Source organism: Sceloporus occidentalis, unplaced genomic scaffold, assembly GCF_023333645.1.
Source record: "Sceloporus occidentalis isolate IW3139 unplaced genomic scaffold, rSceOcc1.0.p SCAF_6, whole genome shotgun sequence".
Taxonomy (NCBI): Eukaryota; Metazoa; Chordata; class Lepidosauria; order Squamata; family Phrynosomatidae; genus Sceloporus; species Sceloporus occidentalis.
In genome coordinates this window covers 42,656,469-42,674,116 of record NW_028316986.1, presented here as the reverse complement: position 1 = coordinate 42,674,116, position 17,648 = coordinate 42,656,469, and the positions used below count along the sequence as shown (strand labels likewise).

General features: G+C 41.2%; 1 protein-coding gene across 2 annotated transcripts in view; it reads left to right on the top strand.

Annotated features, from left to right (window-relative positions):
* The first annotated feature begins 15,343 nt into the window (after positions 1-15,343).
* Positions 15,344-17,648, top strand: part of LOC149310668 (mechanosensitive cation channel TMEM63A-like) — a 63,680-nt gene continuing 61,375 nt past the window's right edge. For both annotated transcript variants that reach the window (XM_089529426.1, XM_089529425.1), the window contains exon 1: positions 15,344-15,617. The gene's annotated coding sequence lies outside the window, so the exon portion shown is untranslated. The remainder of the gene's footprint in view (positions 15,618-17,648) is intronic.

Here is a 17,648-nt window from a genome sequence, read left to right as displayed (position 1 = left end):
TATTTATATAGCGCTGTAGATTTACACAGCACTGTACATACAAACAATAAATTTGATAAAAATGAAACTTGCCAATGATGTACATTCTACAAAATACATATAAAACAAAATACATATAAAACCTGGTCTTCTTTGGCTGCAGTAGGTTTTTCCCAGAAGACCTGAGTGTGGGGGGTATGGAGGAAGGTGCTCCCTCAAGTAAGCTGGGCCCAAGCCATGCAGGACTTTAAGGTTATAACCAACATCTTGTACTGTGCCTGGAAATTAACTGGCAGCTAGTGGAGGGATTTTAAGATTAGTGTTATGTGGTCGCCTCTAGATTTACCGGCAACCAGTCTGGCTGTGATATTTTGAACCAATTAAAGTTTTCTAACTTGGCTCAAGGGTAGCCCCATGTAGAGTGGATTGTAGAAGTCGAGTCAAGAGGTTACCAGTGCATGTACCACCATTTCTAGATCCCCTGGCTCCAGAAAGGGTCGCAGCTGGTGTATCAGCCAAAGCAGATGGCAAGCACTCCTGGCCATTGCATCTATCTGAGCTGACAGTTGGAGTTACAAGTCCAGGAGCACTCCCAAGCTGAGAACACAGTCCTTTAGGGGAAGTGTGACCCCATCCAGGACCAGTTGACAAATCTCCATACCCGGATTAGGGGTCCCTATAGTGAGTACCTCCGTCTTGTCTAGATTCAGTTTAAGTCTGTTTCTCCTCATCCAGTCCATTACTGCTTTAAGACATTCATTCAGAGGAGAGATGACATCCTTAGTCACTGCAGGAGTCTGAGATATGGAGAAACATATCTGGGTGTCATCAACGTACTGATAACACCCAGCCCCATGTCTCGGATTATCTTGCCCAGCGGCTTCATGTAAATATTAAATAGCATTAAATGTTAATTGTGGAGGAACAAACCTTCAATGATTGGACTTCTTTCCCTTTGAACAATTGTTTTGGAAGGTCTGCCTTGGTTTCTCTCTGTAATATTTCCATTCATAAAGGTCTGATTATTTCTTTTTTTCTCCATATACAAGGTTACTGAATGATATTTTTAAATTCCCATCAGAAACCCAAAAACAGGACATGAATCTGCTATCACCCCAGGAACTGGTAGACGGAGATATATTGCCTCTGACTAGTGGTAACATGTAGTAGCTATTGCTAGCTTTATCCTCCATGTCTTTGTCTAATCCTCCTTTCACCTTATATAGAGTTGGTAAGTATCACCATTTGTTGTGGTTGTGAATTCTGTACTTTCTGTAATGAACCATCCATTATTTGGCTTCTTTGGATGATACAGCTTCTGACATTATGGTAGGGGGAGGAAGATGTCTATTTTCTTCATATTATGCATGATTCTGTAAACTTTTCTTATGTTCCTTCTTACTTGCTTTTTTCCGAAACTAAAAAAAGTCCATAAACTGTAGCCTTTTTCATAAACAAATTGTTCCAGTTCTCTGGTGATTTTCCATCTTTTGCAGTTCTACAATATTCTACAATATTCTTCTGAGATGTGCCTATCGGATCTATGTGATATTCCAAATGTAGTTCTGCCATACATTTGTGATATTGACAAGTTTTATTTCAGATCAGTCATAGCCTGCTCAGATTACCTCAGTGTATAAATGAAGTTAGACTGTTAGATACACTTCAATGTGTATCACTTCACGCATGATGTACTTTCAGATAGGACCTTCAAATATGGTACAATTGTGTGTGTGTGTGTGTTCTGTGCCTTCAAGTAGTTTCTGACTTACAGTTTTCCTAAGACAAACCTATCACGGGGGTTTCTTGGCAAGATTTGTTCAGAGGAGATTTGCCATTGCTTTCCTCTGAGGCTGAGAGAGTGTCGCCTGCCCAAGGTCACTCAGTGGGTTTCATGGGTGAGCTGAGAACTGAATCCTGGTCTCCAGAGTCGTAGTCCAACACTCAGACAACTACACTACACCACACTGGCTTTACCTGGTCTCAAATATGGGATGTTACAGAAGTGTTTACTTCCTGTTTTCCTGCCTTATCTTTTAACTCTTTTTCCTATCACTCTCCCCCCCCCCCCATAGTAAGAAAAAATCAAAATAGGTGCACTATGTTTTTGATTTGCAACACTAGAAGAAGCACTGCTCACTTAAACTGAATTACATTTGCCATTTTGTTGGCCATTCAGCCAGCATGAAGTTCTTTTGGACTTCAGTTTTGTTTTTGTCACCATGAATGGCATGACCACCTGCAAATCTGGCCTCTTGTTATGCATCCTTAATTTCAGAACATATATGAACAAGTTTAAAAGTACCAGGCTTAATACAGATGCTTGGAGAACACCTTGTCTTCCTTCCTCTCAATGAGAACTGACCTATACTCAACCTCCTGTTCCTTGCTCACTATGTAAGATTATCTTTCCTTCTATTCTATGACAGCTAAATTTGTGCAGAAGTGTTTGGTGAAGAATTTTGTAGAGAGAATGCCAGGTATACAATGTCTGATGAGTCCCTTATTTCTTCATGATTGTTGGCACTTAGGAAGTGATAAGCCTCATTTTCATGCATCAGAGAATCTCAGAAACCAATCCACTGAATTCTGGCTTACAGTGAACATGCTATATCAGGGGTGGACAACTGCGAGGCTAGCTCCTGTGAGATCCTGCTGCAAAAAAACCCCAAGTGTGCCTCTCAAATGCCCTTAGGAGAGTCATTTTTTCAAAAGAGGAGGTGACTGGAAGTCATTTCCAATTTACTCCTTGTTTTTTTAAAAGGACTTTTCAGGGCCTAAAATGGCTCCAGGGATTGTAAAATGTGGTGAAAAGGCCCCCACAGTCCATAGAAGGCACCTGAGAGTAAAAAGAAGATGGCTCCACACAAATACAATTGGCTGGTGCTTGAGATGGGACTATTAAATTGTATGTATAAGCCTGAAATTCAAATCCTTGACAGTGATTTATCCTGGTACAATTTCTCCTTTAAATCAAACGGGTTCAAGTTCTTGGCATCTAGAAACCAGGGATTTATTGATTTGCACTGCAAATGAAGGAATGAAACAAGGGCCAGGTGTATTTGCAAGACCTCATAAATAGAAAGAAGAGGGAAGGAAGGAAGGAAGGAAGGAAGGAAGGAAGGAATAAACAAACAATGATTTCTTTCATTAATTGTTCTAAGAAATATCTTCTTTCATTATAGCATTTAGAGACCCAGCATAATCTCAAACATTGAACTACAATTTGTGTGCCTTCAAGTTGTTTCCAATTTATGGTAACCCTAAAAGGAACCTATCACAGGGTTTTCTTGGCAAGTTTCTTCAGAGGGGTTTGCCATTGCCACCCTCTGAGGCTGAGAGAGCATGATTTGTCCAGGGTCACCCAATGGGTTTCATAGTTGACTGGGGATTTGAACTATGTTCTCCTGAGTCCTAGTCCAATGCTCAAACCACTATACCATGCTGGCTCTTGTATAGTAGTGCTGATCTATATTCATGTTAGTAATTTACTGAGTTGACTGTATCTTTATACACATCAGCATTGTGAAATTATAACAATGATAAGAATGGTGATCTTTAACCAATTCTTAATAGCCTATTGTCCTGGGAAAGATCTAAACACACTTTGGTGATTTCTGAAGGCATCACAAGCACAGCATTCATCACAAAGCTCACTTTTGATAAAATATAAATTATATTTGTTAGTAGGCTAGACTTGGGACTTCATTCTAAACAAGGAAAAATAGTCTCTGATTATTGTAAAAACCACACAGCAGAAGTACTCTCCTCGCAATTAAAAAGGAAGTTGGCATTTATCTGTTCATTCTTTTTCTTGTTGACAGTGATCTGACTTAAGATCTGCTTGTGATTTTGCAGTGAAAGTCTCTGTATTATAAAATGCTTTCTGTAATATCTGGTGTCCACTGTAATAGATTGAAAAGTCTTTAATGCCAAATGTGTATTAGAAACAGATTTATGAGCTCCAAAGGTAATGTAATATTGTTAAGCAAACAGATAGCTGAAGCTCAGTTCAGAAGGGTGGAAATGTGGATTCAAGTCTTCTTCACACAATGGTGATTATCTGCTCCAGTTGTAGGATTTACTATTCCCTTTTTGTCATGCAAACAAGAAAAGGCAAGCATTTTATAGGAGCTTTTTCTGGATGATGTGTATTGGAATCTACATGGTGGATTTAAAATGTCAGACAAGGGATTTAAGGCTTCTGCAAAGAATGGCATACGAAAATTCCTACACTACAGTCCAACAGCACATGTAAAGTTTATGAGGGCTGGGTCAGTAAATGTAAAACTAGTTTATAATCCTGCAAAAGGGGATTACCTGTTTTGTTGAGGTAGTTTATTTGCATAATAATAGAATGTTTTTTAATCAGTCAATCATATGTGTTAATAGGGAAGTGTGATCAATTCAAACCTAATTGTAAAGATTTGGAGAGATAAGCATGGGCATTTCAAACACATTAGTGATAGCAATTAGGACAGAATATCTGCTGGGGGAAGATGGTACCTCTGTTTAAGATTATGTTTTTCTTAGTTGATGATATGCTATCAGATTGTTACTATTATTTGTTCTGAAGCAAAGCAGAGAACTCACTTACAGAAACATGTTCTACTGCTGAACTAACCTGCCTAAAGCCAAAGCTCCTTTATTAGGCCAAGTCAAAATTCACCAGAAATATGCAGGTTTTTGAAATTGTGAGCTCTCTCTGTGAGGCAAGACATTACACTGTGGTAGTGGAGGAGTAGAAAGGGGGAAAACTAAACCAACTGGATGGTCACAATTTCAGCATTACAAAACAAGACTGATTCTACATAGTGCAAGAAACACCATCAACCAGGAGGTTGCACACAACAAAGTTATGATAAAACATGTACTAAATGTGGGTCTTTTACAACTGTACATGACCACAGTTGCATAACAGTATTAAATAACTGAAAATACATAATTTTATAACATTTACAACAATATACAACAGATTTCCAGTAAAGTTCTATTTTAATTATGGGTATGTATAAGAAGAGGCATACAGTATTTAATACATATTTCCATTATAATTTTGTCTATGAAGTCACAATTTCACCCATTTTCACTCCCCCTCCCAACTTTTTGCAATATTTTTCTTTGCAAAGAGATCTAGATATCTTGAAAGCTTCCACATTTTTTATCTTTGAATTGACCTCATAAAGATTTTGAGAATCCCTTTTACAACCAACATCTTACTTTTTATGGTGAAGCTGATGCAGCAAACAGCTTGTCATTCTATGTATTTTTTGGAGGCAGGGTGGTGCTGATGAGAAGACAAATGGAATAAAGAAACAGCATGCAAGCTTTCTTACCTGTGTTACTAAAGTATGTTATCTAGAACTGATGAGCTGCAGAGGCTCTTTCGTAGTAAGCTTTTAGCATGTTATTTTCATCACCATCATGTACAGAGGCATCTCCAAATAGTAAAGTAAGAGAACATCAGTCTTTATGGTTTATCTAATTCAATTTTCTGTGAAAATGAACAAGGCACACAATTTAGATAGTAACACTGATCACATGTTTTCCTGGATGCTAGATTATTTCAGTAAAATGATTGACTAATTCTCCATGGGTCAAATACAGTGGTGAATGTATGACTGTGTTTAAATAAGTGCTTGTTCTCATCTAAAGCTGAAATCTAATGTGTCCATGCAAGTCTCAGGACTTGTCAAAGGCCCTGTCCAGACTGGCCTGAAAGACCGGCCTGGGGACAGAGTTGGGATGTAGCGTCCTGATGATGCACACCTGACTCCACCCTCCCAAGGCACCCTGATGCTGGGTGCCACTCCAGATGTTGTGCGGCATCATGGCGCACCTCTGGCACTGCATGCAGATAACGTCTTCAGTCTAGTTCTCTGTAACTGCAGTAGTTTCTTCCCAGAGGACCTGAGAGTGTGGGAAGGATTGTATGGGAGAAGGTGTTCCCTCAGGTAAGCTGGGCCCAAGCCATGCAGGGCTTTATAGGTAATAACCAACACCTTATACTGTGCCCGGAAGCTAATGGGCAGCCAGTGTAGGGATTTTAAGATAGGTGTAATAGAATCAAATTTGGAACTCGCTGTGACCAACCTGGTTGCCATATTTTGGACCAATTGCAGCTTCCGAACATGGCATGGCATTGCAGCTTCCGAACATTGCCCCATGTAGAGCGCATTGCAGAAATTGAGACAAGAGGTTACCATTGAATATACAACCTTTTCTAGGTTTTCCCGTTCCAGGAAGGGTTGTAGCTGGTGAATCAGCTGAAGCTGATAATGGGCGCTCCTGGCTGTCGCATCCACCTGGGATGACAGCTGGAGTGACGAGTCCAAGAGCACCCCCAAGCTACGGACACAGTCCTTTAGGGGAAGTGTGACCCCATCCAGAACTGGAGAGCTTATCACCATACCTGGATTGGGATTGCCTATAGGGAGTACTTCCATTTTATTTGGATTCAGTTTAAGTCTATTTTCCCTCATCCAATCCATTACTGACTTCAGGCAGTCATTCAGAGGGGAGATGCCTTCCTTGGTCACTGAAGCAGTCTGAGAAACGGAGAAACAAATTTGGGTGTCATCAGCGTACTGATAACACCCCGCCCCATGTCTCCGGATGATTTCACCCAGTGGCTTCATGTAAATGTTGACTAGTATTGGCAACAGTATTGTGCCTTCTGGGATGCCCGATTTGAGTTCCCTCTTAGCCGAACAACTGTCACCAAGCAACACCATCTGGAATCTGCCTGAGAGAGAGAACCGGAACCACTGCAGAGCAGTGCCTCCGATTCCCAATTCCCTCAGGCACTCCAGATGGATACTGTGGTCTATGGTATCAAAGGCAGCTGAGAGGTCCAAGAGCACCAACAAAGCCACACTTCCCCTGTGGATGCCCAGACGGAGATCATCGACCAAGGCGACCATGGCAGTCTCCACTCCCTATCCTGACCTGAATTATTGCTCAACTATATTCATTTTATTGAAATGTATTTATTTTACTATTTATTGTGTTTATTTATTCATTACATTTATATTCTACTTTTCCTTCCAGGATGTAAGATGTACTAAATTTCATTTTCAAGGACAATCTATTCCATATATATGTCTCAGCTTTTAGTACAGAAAATGATAGATCCCATATAATCTAGACAGATACACAGTGAGAAAGTGATATACCAGGGTGTGTGCAGTCCTGTCTCATTAAAATCAATAAAGTTTGCTATAGATTCCAATGCATGGGGGATTGTGCCTGTCATCTTCAGTGGAACACAGGGAGGTTATCTGAATGGTGCTAATTTGACAAAGAAATTCTTGGTTTCCTCTTATATCATGTGGCTTCAATTTGCACAGGTTAATTATGCATTGTGCAAAAACAGTTCTTTTTATAATTAGAATTCTGTTGACTGTTAATTTCTCTCAGCACCTCTTTGTCCAACAGGGGTGAAAGTAAGGTTTGCTGTATTCAGTGCTGCCTCTCCTGTACTTTAAAGACCCTTTTGCAAACACCAGCAGCTTCTACTAGGTGTTGTTTGGATGCATTAATGAAGGCCTTCAAAGGCAATGTTGCCACAAATCACATGCTAATACAAACAAATGATTTCAATTGCAAAATTTCCTAGGTGTCTTCTCAAACACCTGATCCAAAACACACATTAAAAGAAGAATAAAATTGCACAGAAAGTCTCCTGCTAAAGATCTGTCAGGTCAGTGAGCTAGTGCAAATTTCTTGAAAAGAGTGTGAATTTAGAAAAAAAAGATGATGCTTGCAGTGATTATTTGGTAAATCTGGGTCAAACACCACAGCAGAAGTGGCAATTACATTTGCAACAGTGATATAGTAGCATTAGTACATAAATTACCCTCTGTATAGCCATAATAATTTCTCAGATTTTGAAATGTCTGAGGCAATCACTTAATCTTGCTGTTCATAATATGTAAATTTAATCTCTGTCATGTCATGTCTAGTTTGACACTGAATGTCCTGGAGAGGGAGAAAACAGATCTTTCTATTCCCCACCCACCCATTCACCCAAATCTCACAATGTAGTGAGTTTGTCTTCTTTAGTAAAATGAATTAATCTCTACATACTAAAAATAACATACCAAGTCCATTTTATGAGCACTGGCAAAGGTAAGCCGACCTGGTCACAACCAACATATACTTGCATTTAAGTCTTTTTAGTGACTCTAAAAATTTAAAACGTTTCACCTGCATTATGTCATACAGAGATGCTTACACTATTGTAGGATCCATTCCAAAAGCTTGAAGGAATATAGGCAATGAGTCAGTTGGCCTAATGTCCAGTTCTGTATAAGACTGCAACCTATATAAGCCACCCATATGTCTAATTTTAGAGAAGAGCCGAAAATCCTCTCTTTGAATGGCTGTCCATGGACAATTCTGTGTTTCCTCTGTTTGAGGGTTCTACTGTCCAAATCTAGTTTAAAGATTAAAAAACATCAATGGGGCCTTATAATTGCCCATCACCAATTAGCACTTGGATAGCAGGTACATAGTGTCCTGTTTACAGTCTTCCCTAGAATCATAGAATCGTAGGTGTTTATCACACTATACTCTTATAGTGCTACTATTCCACTTTGACTGCTCTAGCTGCCTCCTGTTGCATTCTGGGATTTGCAGTTTTAAGGAGGGGTATTTAGAATTCTCAGGCAGAGAACTCTGCCTGAGAATTCTAAATACCCCTCCTTAAAACTGCCAATACCAGAATGCAACAGGAGGCAGCTAGAGCAGTTAAAGTGGAATAGTAGCACTATAAGATTATAGTGTGATAAACATTGTAGAGTTGGAAGAGACCACAAGGGCCATCCAGTCCGACCTCCTGCCATGCAGGAAATCTCAAACAAAGCATACCCGACAGATGGCCATCCAGCTCCTGCTTAAAGACCTCCGATGAAGGAGATTCCACTACACTTCGAGGGACTGTGCTCCACTGTCGAACAGCCCTTACTGTCAGGAAGTTCCTCCTAATGTTGAAGTGAAATCTCTTTTCCTGGAGCTTGCATCCATTGTTCCAGGTCCTGTTCTCTGGAGCAGCAGAAAACAAGCTTCCTCCCTCCTCAATATGACATCCCTTCAAATATTTAAACAGGGCTATCATATCACCTCTTAACCTTCTCTTCTTCAGGCTAAACATCCCCAGCTCCCTGAGTCATTCCTCACAGGACATAGTTTCCAGATCTTTCACCATTTAGTCGCCCTCCTTTGGACACGCTCCAGTTTCTCAATGTCCTTTTTGAATTGTGGTGCCTAGAACTGGACACAATATTCCAGGTGGAGCCTGACCAAAGCAGAATAGAGTGGCACTATTACTTCTCTTGATATAGACACTATACTTTTATTGATGCAGCCTAAAATTGCATTGGCCTTTTTAGCTGCCGCTTCACACTGTTGACTCATATTCAACTTGTGGTCTACTTGGACTCCCAGATCCCTTTCACATGTAGTTTCATTCAGCCAGGTGTCTCCCATCCTATATCTGTGCATTTTATTTTTCCGACCTAAGTGCAGTACCTTACATTTCTCCGTGTTGAATTTAATTTTGTTAGCTTTAGCCCAGCTTTCAAGTCTATTCAGGTCATTTTGAATTTTGATCCTGTCCTCTGGAATATTAGCTGTTCCTCCTAGTTTGGTATCATCTGCAAATTTGATAAGTATGCCCCCAATTCTGTCATCCAAGTCATTGATGAAGATGTTGAATAACACTGGGCCCAGGACAGAGCCCTGTGGGACCACACTGGTCACTTCTCTCCAGGATGAAAAAGAGCCATTGTTGAGCACCCTTTGGGTTCGGCCGGTCAACAAGTTACAAATCCATGTAACAATTACTTTGTCTAGTTCACATTTTACAAGCTTGTTTTCAAGAATGTCATGGGGAACCCTGTCAAACACCTTACTGAAATCAAGATATACTATATCCACAGCATTCCCTTCATCTACCAAGCTGGTAATTTTATCAGAAAAAGAGAACAGGTTTGTCTGGCATGACTTGTTTCTCTGAAACCCGTGTTGACTTTTTGTGATTATGGAGTTGCTTTCTAGATGTTCACAGACATTCTGTTTAATGATCTGCTCTAGAATCTTTCCTGGTATTGATGTCAGACTAACTGGACGATGATTGTTGGGATCCTCTTTTTTCCCTTTTTTGAAGATTGAGACAACGTTTGCCCTCCTCCAGTCTGCTGGGACTTCTCCTGTTCTCCAGGAGTTCTCAAAGATTATTGCCAATGGCTCTGATATTACATTTGCCAGTTCTTTTAGTACCCTTGGATGTAGTTCATCTGGTCCTGGAGACTTAAATTCATTTAGATTAACAAGGTATTCCTGTACTATCTCTTTACTTATTCAGTGCTGAAATTCCCCTATTCTGTCCTCTTCTCCATTTTCCTCAGGTTGAGCATCCTTTTCTGAGAACATTGAGGCAAAAAAGGTGTTGAGTAATTCTGCCTTTTCTCTGTCCCTTGTTAGCATTTTGCCAAGTTCTCCACGCAGTGACCCTACCGTTTCCTTCTTCTTCCTTTTGCTGCAGACATATCCAAAAAAGCCCTTTTTATTGTTCTTAACCTCTCTAGCAAGCCTCAGTTAATTCTGCGCTTTAGCTTTTCTGACTTTACCCCTACACATGCCTGCTATTTCTTTGAATTTCTTTTTTGTGATTTCCCCCTTTTTCCATTTCTTATACATGTTCCATTTAAAACTTGGCTCAGTTGAAAGTTCCTTAGTCATCCATCCTGGTTTCTTGAGACACCTCCCGTTTTTCTTTCTCAATGGAACTGTTTCAAACTGTGCCTTCAGTATCTCCCTTTTGAGAAACTCCCATCCATCCTGAACTCCCTTCTCTTTTAGTATTTCTGAAAACAGGATCACCCTCAATACTTCTCTAAGTTTACTGAAATCCGCTCTCCTAAAGTCTAGAATGTGTGTCTGACTATGCCTGGCTTCTCCTTTTCACTGTATAACAAACTCCAGGAGAACATGGTCACTTCCACCTAAGGATCCCACCACTTGCACCCCATTAACCAAGTCATCCTTGTTGGTTAGGATCAGATCCAAAATAGCTGACCCCCTTGTTGCCTCTTCCACCTTTTGGACAATGAAACTGTCTCCAAGGCAAGTGAGGAATTTCCTAGACCTCGAGGATTTGGCTGTTTGAATTCCAGTAAATATCAGGATAGTTGAAGTCACCCATCACTACTACAGCTCTCCTTTCTGAGTGTGAGGTCATCTGTTCTAGAAAGGCATCATCCAATTCCTCCATCTGACTGAGGGGTCTGTAGTAGACTCCTACCATAACATCCTTGTTGTTTCCCTCCCCTTTAATTTTTATCCAGATGCTCTCCACCTGGCTTCCTGTTGGGAAATGTAGTTCTTTCTTGAGGTTCGTTAGAAACTCAGGAAAGTAAGCAAGATTGTTTAATCTTACTAGCAGAGTAACAGAGCGGAACATAAGGTGAGCAGGAACAAGCTAACTAGCTCCACTTACCCACGTGTCACCAATAAAAACACAGTCACTTGGTTAAAAGTGAAAAAGAAACAAGTTTACTTACAAAATCATGTGTATGAAGAGATACACAGGTCTAGCTTCATGTTGCAAGAAATATCAGGTAAAAAAGGTAGTCTACGTGCATCTTAGGAAAGGATGTTGCCTCAGCATCCTTCATCACCTCCGGACACAGCCAAGGAGATTAGTTAGGTAAGTAGTAGTAATGGCGACTCATCCTTGCTTCTACTCCTCAGGGAACAAAAGGTTAGGTGTCCTCATGGGTAAACAGGAAATAAGGAAGGGCAATGAGGAGGGGTTGTTAGTAAGCAATAAAATACCATAGACATGCATTACTAGAAGGTCTCAGCATGCGAAGTTGCTATATCCCAACACTTCCATGACTGATGTCCTGGATCTCTTCACTGGTGTAACTGTCCTTGACATATAGTGCTATTCCTCCTCCTTTCTTGTTTGGCCTGTTTCTCTTAAAAAAGTTATATCCCTCTATTTCTACATTCCAATCATGAGACTCATCCCACCAGGTTTCAGTGATGCCTATTATGTCATATTTGCTTTTTTGTACTAGGAGTTTGAGTTCATCTTGCTTATTTCCCATGCTCTGTGCATTAGTGTAGAGACATCGCAGACCATGGGTCCCTTTTACTTGTTTACCTGTTGAGGACTGTATTTCTGTAGCACTTACATAGATTTAAATAATTTTTAAATAAACAAATTCAATTGTTTTCCCCTCTAAGAAAGGGGGAAGATCATACTATGGGCAGATTGGAAGGCTACATTTTGCTTATTCCTGCTTCAAATAATAAAGGAAAGTTAAGATTTTGTTTTCACTGACCGTCTATTTACAGTGTGTCAGAGGCTATTACACCTTCTGAAAGCTATACTAACACTGTATTATGTTTATATTTGCAAACACATTTTCCATATTCTCACTTATTATGTGCACCAGTTTAATGTATTTATTTATTACACTTTTACACTGCCTTGTGTTCTCACAACAGCTTTACATTTTAAAAGTATAGCGTGTGAAAAGAGGAAAAAAGAACAAAAAGCAAAGAAGAGCTGTTAAAAATCTGAATTAGATCTATTAATTAAAGTTTCAAAAAGGAAGCAGTTAGCAGCTAATCTAGGCTCTGTTTTACTTTCACCACTCAGGAAAATGTCTGTAGTAGAAATGCTGCAACAAGAGGGGTTATGTAAGAGGTAACACCTCACACCTCCTGCTGCCCCAAATTCTAAGGATATGTATGGTCCTTAGGGAAGCGGAAAATCCTGCTGATAAGGATGAATTAAAAAATGAGGTTTATCTGGAATTAGATCCAGTAATCTAAACTATAGATGAAGGGAGTCACACATGCAGATGCAGTCACTTGAACACTTCGTTTACTTGGACGTTAGAGAGCAATCTGTACATGTTTCCCTGGTTTGGGAATATCAGAATTTAAAACTTCACATATACAGAAGTTGAAAAAGAGCTTGACTCAAAAATCTTTTGATATCAACAAAAATGTCTGAGAACCAACACATTTCAGTATGTTTTCTACCATTCAATGAGTGCGTGTGCAAACTACAAACCAACTTTTTATTTTAGCAATTTCTGCTAGAAAATACAGATAGAAGGCAGTTCAGTATGCAGATGCTCTTTGTTGTTTATTTTGTTGTTTACCTCCAGGCCAAAATCTTCCTTGCTAGAGTTGATAAAATTATTTAATAGCTCTGGGGGCCTTTCTAGCTATTCTGTTAACTGGTTTAGTCTGAAGTTATGCCTGTTCAGGGTAATACTATTCTGGTTTGTTCACCAATTGGCAGCTTCACTGATGCCTAGAAGGAAAAAGGTATTTGGGGATATTGATTCCTTAGAATATTACCCAAAACATTAAATTTGTCTACATTGCTTGCCCCTAACACCAGTAAATGTGAAGGGCCCACTGTATATGGTTTATACAGTGGACCCTTGTTATACGCTGGGGTTTGGTTCCAAGATCCCCCGTGTATAACAAAATCCGTGTATGCTTAAGTCCCATTAAATATAATGACATAGCAAAATGGTGTCCCTTATAAAAAATGGAACATCAAGGTAAATTTATACTTTTTTGGAACATTTTCAAACCGTGTATGCTTGAATCCGTGTATAAAAAATCCGTGTATAAGAAGGGCCGACTGTACTGCACTTTAGAATACACTATATGGGATAACCTTAATTTGAAGATTTTGAGACAACCCTCTTTATGCAAGAAATAGATTGGCTGTAGGATTTATACTTTGAATTAACTGACTGCTCCAGAATTTTTACCCTTTTTCAATATTAAAGTCTACTTAGACAGCATCCGCACTGTAGAAATAATCCAGTTTGACACCACTTTAACTGCCATGACTTAATGCTAAGGAATTCTGGGATTTGTGGTTTTGTGAGACATTTAGCCTTCTCTGCCAGAAAGCTTTGCCACCACAACAAACTACAGTCCCCAGAATTACATAACACTGAGCCATGGTAGTTAAAGTGATGTCAAACTGAATTATTTCTGCAGTGTGGATATAGCCTTAATCAGCTACCTGCAGGAGCACTATGGCTATATTAACAAATACAACACTTTTGGGTCTCCATATATGGACCATCAGCTCTGAATGCTCTGTTAATCATATCTCCAGAGAAACCAACAAGTATAGCTTATAAATATTTGCTGTGAAGCATTAAATTTGATGTTAATGAAGTTAGAATTGAGTGGAACAAAGAGTTACATTGTCCTGTGCAACTTAACCAATGCAAAAATGATCTAGCTTCAATATTTAAAATCTCTTTAGAACTAAATGTACATTTGATCCAGCAAAAATTGATGTTTCAGGATACTGTTATGCCATTTCAAAAAGAATATATCTGCTTCAACTAAATGTTGGAGATGTAATGCAAATAATGCTTCCTTTTCACATATGATGTGGCCGTGTTCAGTAGTTACTCTTTTTGGGGTGGATAAATTACAATGTATTAATTTTCATAGACATGCTGTGTTAGTCTGTATCGGCATATAAAGATATAAATGAATCCTGGAGTATCGTTGAGACTGAGAGAAATACATTTCTAGCATGAGCTTTTGTAGACTCTAGTCCAGTTAATCGGATGGACTTAGCTAACGACTCAGCCTGGCATCTTTCCGTAGGTTGCTAAAATGAGTACCCAGACTGTTGGGGGCAAATTAGCTTACTTGCTAATTAGCTTACTTGCTGTTCACTGCTATGATCTTTGGAATAGCGGTATATATATATATATATATATATATAAAAATTAGCTGACACATTGTAAACAGCTTGCAGTGGTCTCCAAACTGTCCTCTTCAAGGGATTTTGGACTTCAGTTCCCAGAATCCCAGACCCTTGGCCAAGGTGGCTGAGGCTTCTGGGAGAAGAAGTCCAACCCCCCCCCCCCAGAGGACTAGAGTTTAGGAATCACTAAAGATGTTTTGGACATCGCCTCCCAGAATCCCTGATTGTTGGCCAAGCTGCCTGGGGCTTCTGGGAACTGAAGTCCAAAACCCCCCTGGAGGCCCAGAGTTGGGAACAATCACTGCTTTAGTGTTTCCCAACCTTTGTTCCTTCAAGATTTTTGGACTCCATCTCCCAGAATCCTTGATCATTGGCCAAGATGGCTGAGGCTTCTGGGAGATGAAGTCCAAAACCCCCAAACCCTGGAGGCCCAGAGTCTGGGAATAACCAGTGCTCTGGAAAACTTTCAGGCCAAGGCCTGACCAGGCAGGCGCAGTCAGAAGCCAGGTGTGGTGGTTGTGTTTATTCACTTTATATAGTGAGGAAGAGGCCTAGCCCAGTCAGGGCTGGAGTGGAAGAGCCGGCCCTCCTTCCTCCGCCAGTCACTCCCTTCCCCTGAGCGGGCCACAGGGAAGAAGGGAAGCCGCCTTGCCCCCCTCAGGGCTGGGAAAGAGCCAGCGGGGCGGCTCCAGCTCAGCCAGCCCTTCGCTGTTGCCTGCTCTTTATTCAATTAGAGCAAAGAGGAAGGAGAAGCAGGGCCTCCCCTCTGTGCAGCCCTCCTTCCTCTCTGCGGCCTCCATTTTCCCTCTGAGGAGAGGAGATGCCTCTCCTTTCCTCGCCAGGAGAAGGAGGACCCTGCAAGGTGAACGGTGCCCCCTTCAGAGGACTTCTGCTTGGCTTGGGTTTGGGTCGCCAGCCTTTCTTTTAACAAGGCTTATTATGGTGGTGGTTCTTGTTACTGGCTGCATCCACACTCTAGAAATAACCCGGTTTGGCACCGCTTTAACTCTCTTTCTGGCTCAAGGCTACGGGATTCTGGGAGTTGGAGTTTGTGGTGGGGGCGCCAGGGCTCGAGGATGTGGCATTCTGGGAACTGTAGTGTGTGGTGGCACCAGAGCGCTCTTGAGAGGAGGAAGTGGAACTGCTCACAGAACTACAAGTCCCAGGAAGGGTCTGGTGCCACAACTAACTACACTTCCCAGGGTGCCATAGTCTTTTGAACCAGGGCAGTTGTTATTAATATTAGTACAGTACTAGTATTGTGCTCTGGTGCCACAATAAACTACAGTTCCCAGGATGCCATAGCCTTGAGCCCTGGCAGCTGTTATTATTATTAGGGTTAGTCTTATGCTCTGGTGCCGCAACAAACCACAATTCCCTAGATGCCATAGCCTTATTAATGCACCCGTCCCCCCACATTTGCGGCTTTGGATATGTTCTCTCTAGGAATATGTAGGTCCTCCAGTGCAACTCTATGGTCAACTTTAACCAAAAGTCGCACTGGAGGACCTAGAGATCCCTAGAGAGAATGCTCCACTAGGCATTTGCAGCTCCTCCAGCACAATTCTATGGTCAATGTCTGGCAGATGTTCACCACAGAGTTGCAATGGAGGACCTAGAGATTCCTAGAGAGGTGTTCTCTCGGGTAAAAACATAGTGTTTTTGTTATGTGTGGTTTTCCCACAGACACAGGGGTCCTGTGCCCCTAACCCCAGCGAATGTGGAGGGACAAGTGTATTAGCATTATGCTCTGGTGCTGCAAGAAACTACAATTCCCAGGATGCCATAACCTTGAGGCATGGCAGTCATTATTAGTGGAATTAGTATTAATAGTATGCTCTGGTGTCTCAACAAACTACAATTCCCATAGCCTTGAGCCATGGCAGTTAGCTGTGGTGCCACAACAAACTATAATTCTCAGAATGCCATAACCTTGAGTGATGGCGGTTAAAGCAGTATCAAACTGGATTATTTCTGCAGTACAGACACAGCCATTTTTGACTTATGGTGATGAACCTATCATGGGGTCAGGGATGTAGCCAGGATTTTAGGAAGGGGAGGGGTCCAGACTAAGTGCCACCATTATAATGGGGCTTGGGTGCGGCAGCGCAGCAGCACACACCATTCATTTTTCTAATGGAAGGGGGGGTTCCGGACCCCAAGAACCCCCCCCCCTTGGCTATGTCTCTGATGGGGTTTTCTTGGCAGCTTTTTTCAACAGGGCCTTGCCAGTGCCCTCCTCTGAGGCTGAGAGAGTGTGACTCAGCCAAGGTCACTCAGTGGGCTTTTATGCTCGAACCCTGATCTCTAGAGCCATAGAGTTATTTAAACCCACTTTGTATTTGGCAGCTTCCCTTTTTAAGGCCTATTCCCAACTCTTCCCCAGTCCTGACAGAGGGCTCTGTGACAGCTGTACAAAGTGGCAGAAACCCCACAGCTTTCCTGCCACTGTCTGTTTAATTTTTCCATGCTGTGTTGCTCTTTCAAGCACAGAGTGTCTGTTAAGGAAATGACAACTGCAACATTTTTCTCCAAGGAGGCCCATAATCTCCGCTGTAACATATGTTGGCATAGACCCCACACCTGCTCTTCTGTTTAAAGCTTTGCTCTGTCGGTTTTCTGTGCTTCCTCTCAAGGCAAGTACTTTCGTTAGTTGTGTGTGCCTTCAAGTCATTTCTGACTTACGATGACCCTGAGGCAAATCTATCAAGGGTTTTCTTGGCAAGAAAGGGCAAACAAAATGGCGAAGGGTTTGGAAACCATGCCCTATGAGGAACAACTTAGGGAGCTGGGTATGTTTAGCCTGGAGAAGAGAAGATTAGGAGGTGATAGAGTAGTCCTGTTTAAATATTTGAAGGGGGAGCTAGCTTGCTTTCTGCTGCTCTGGAGACTA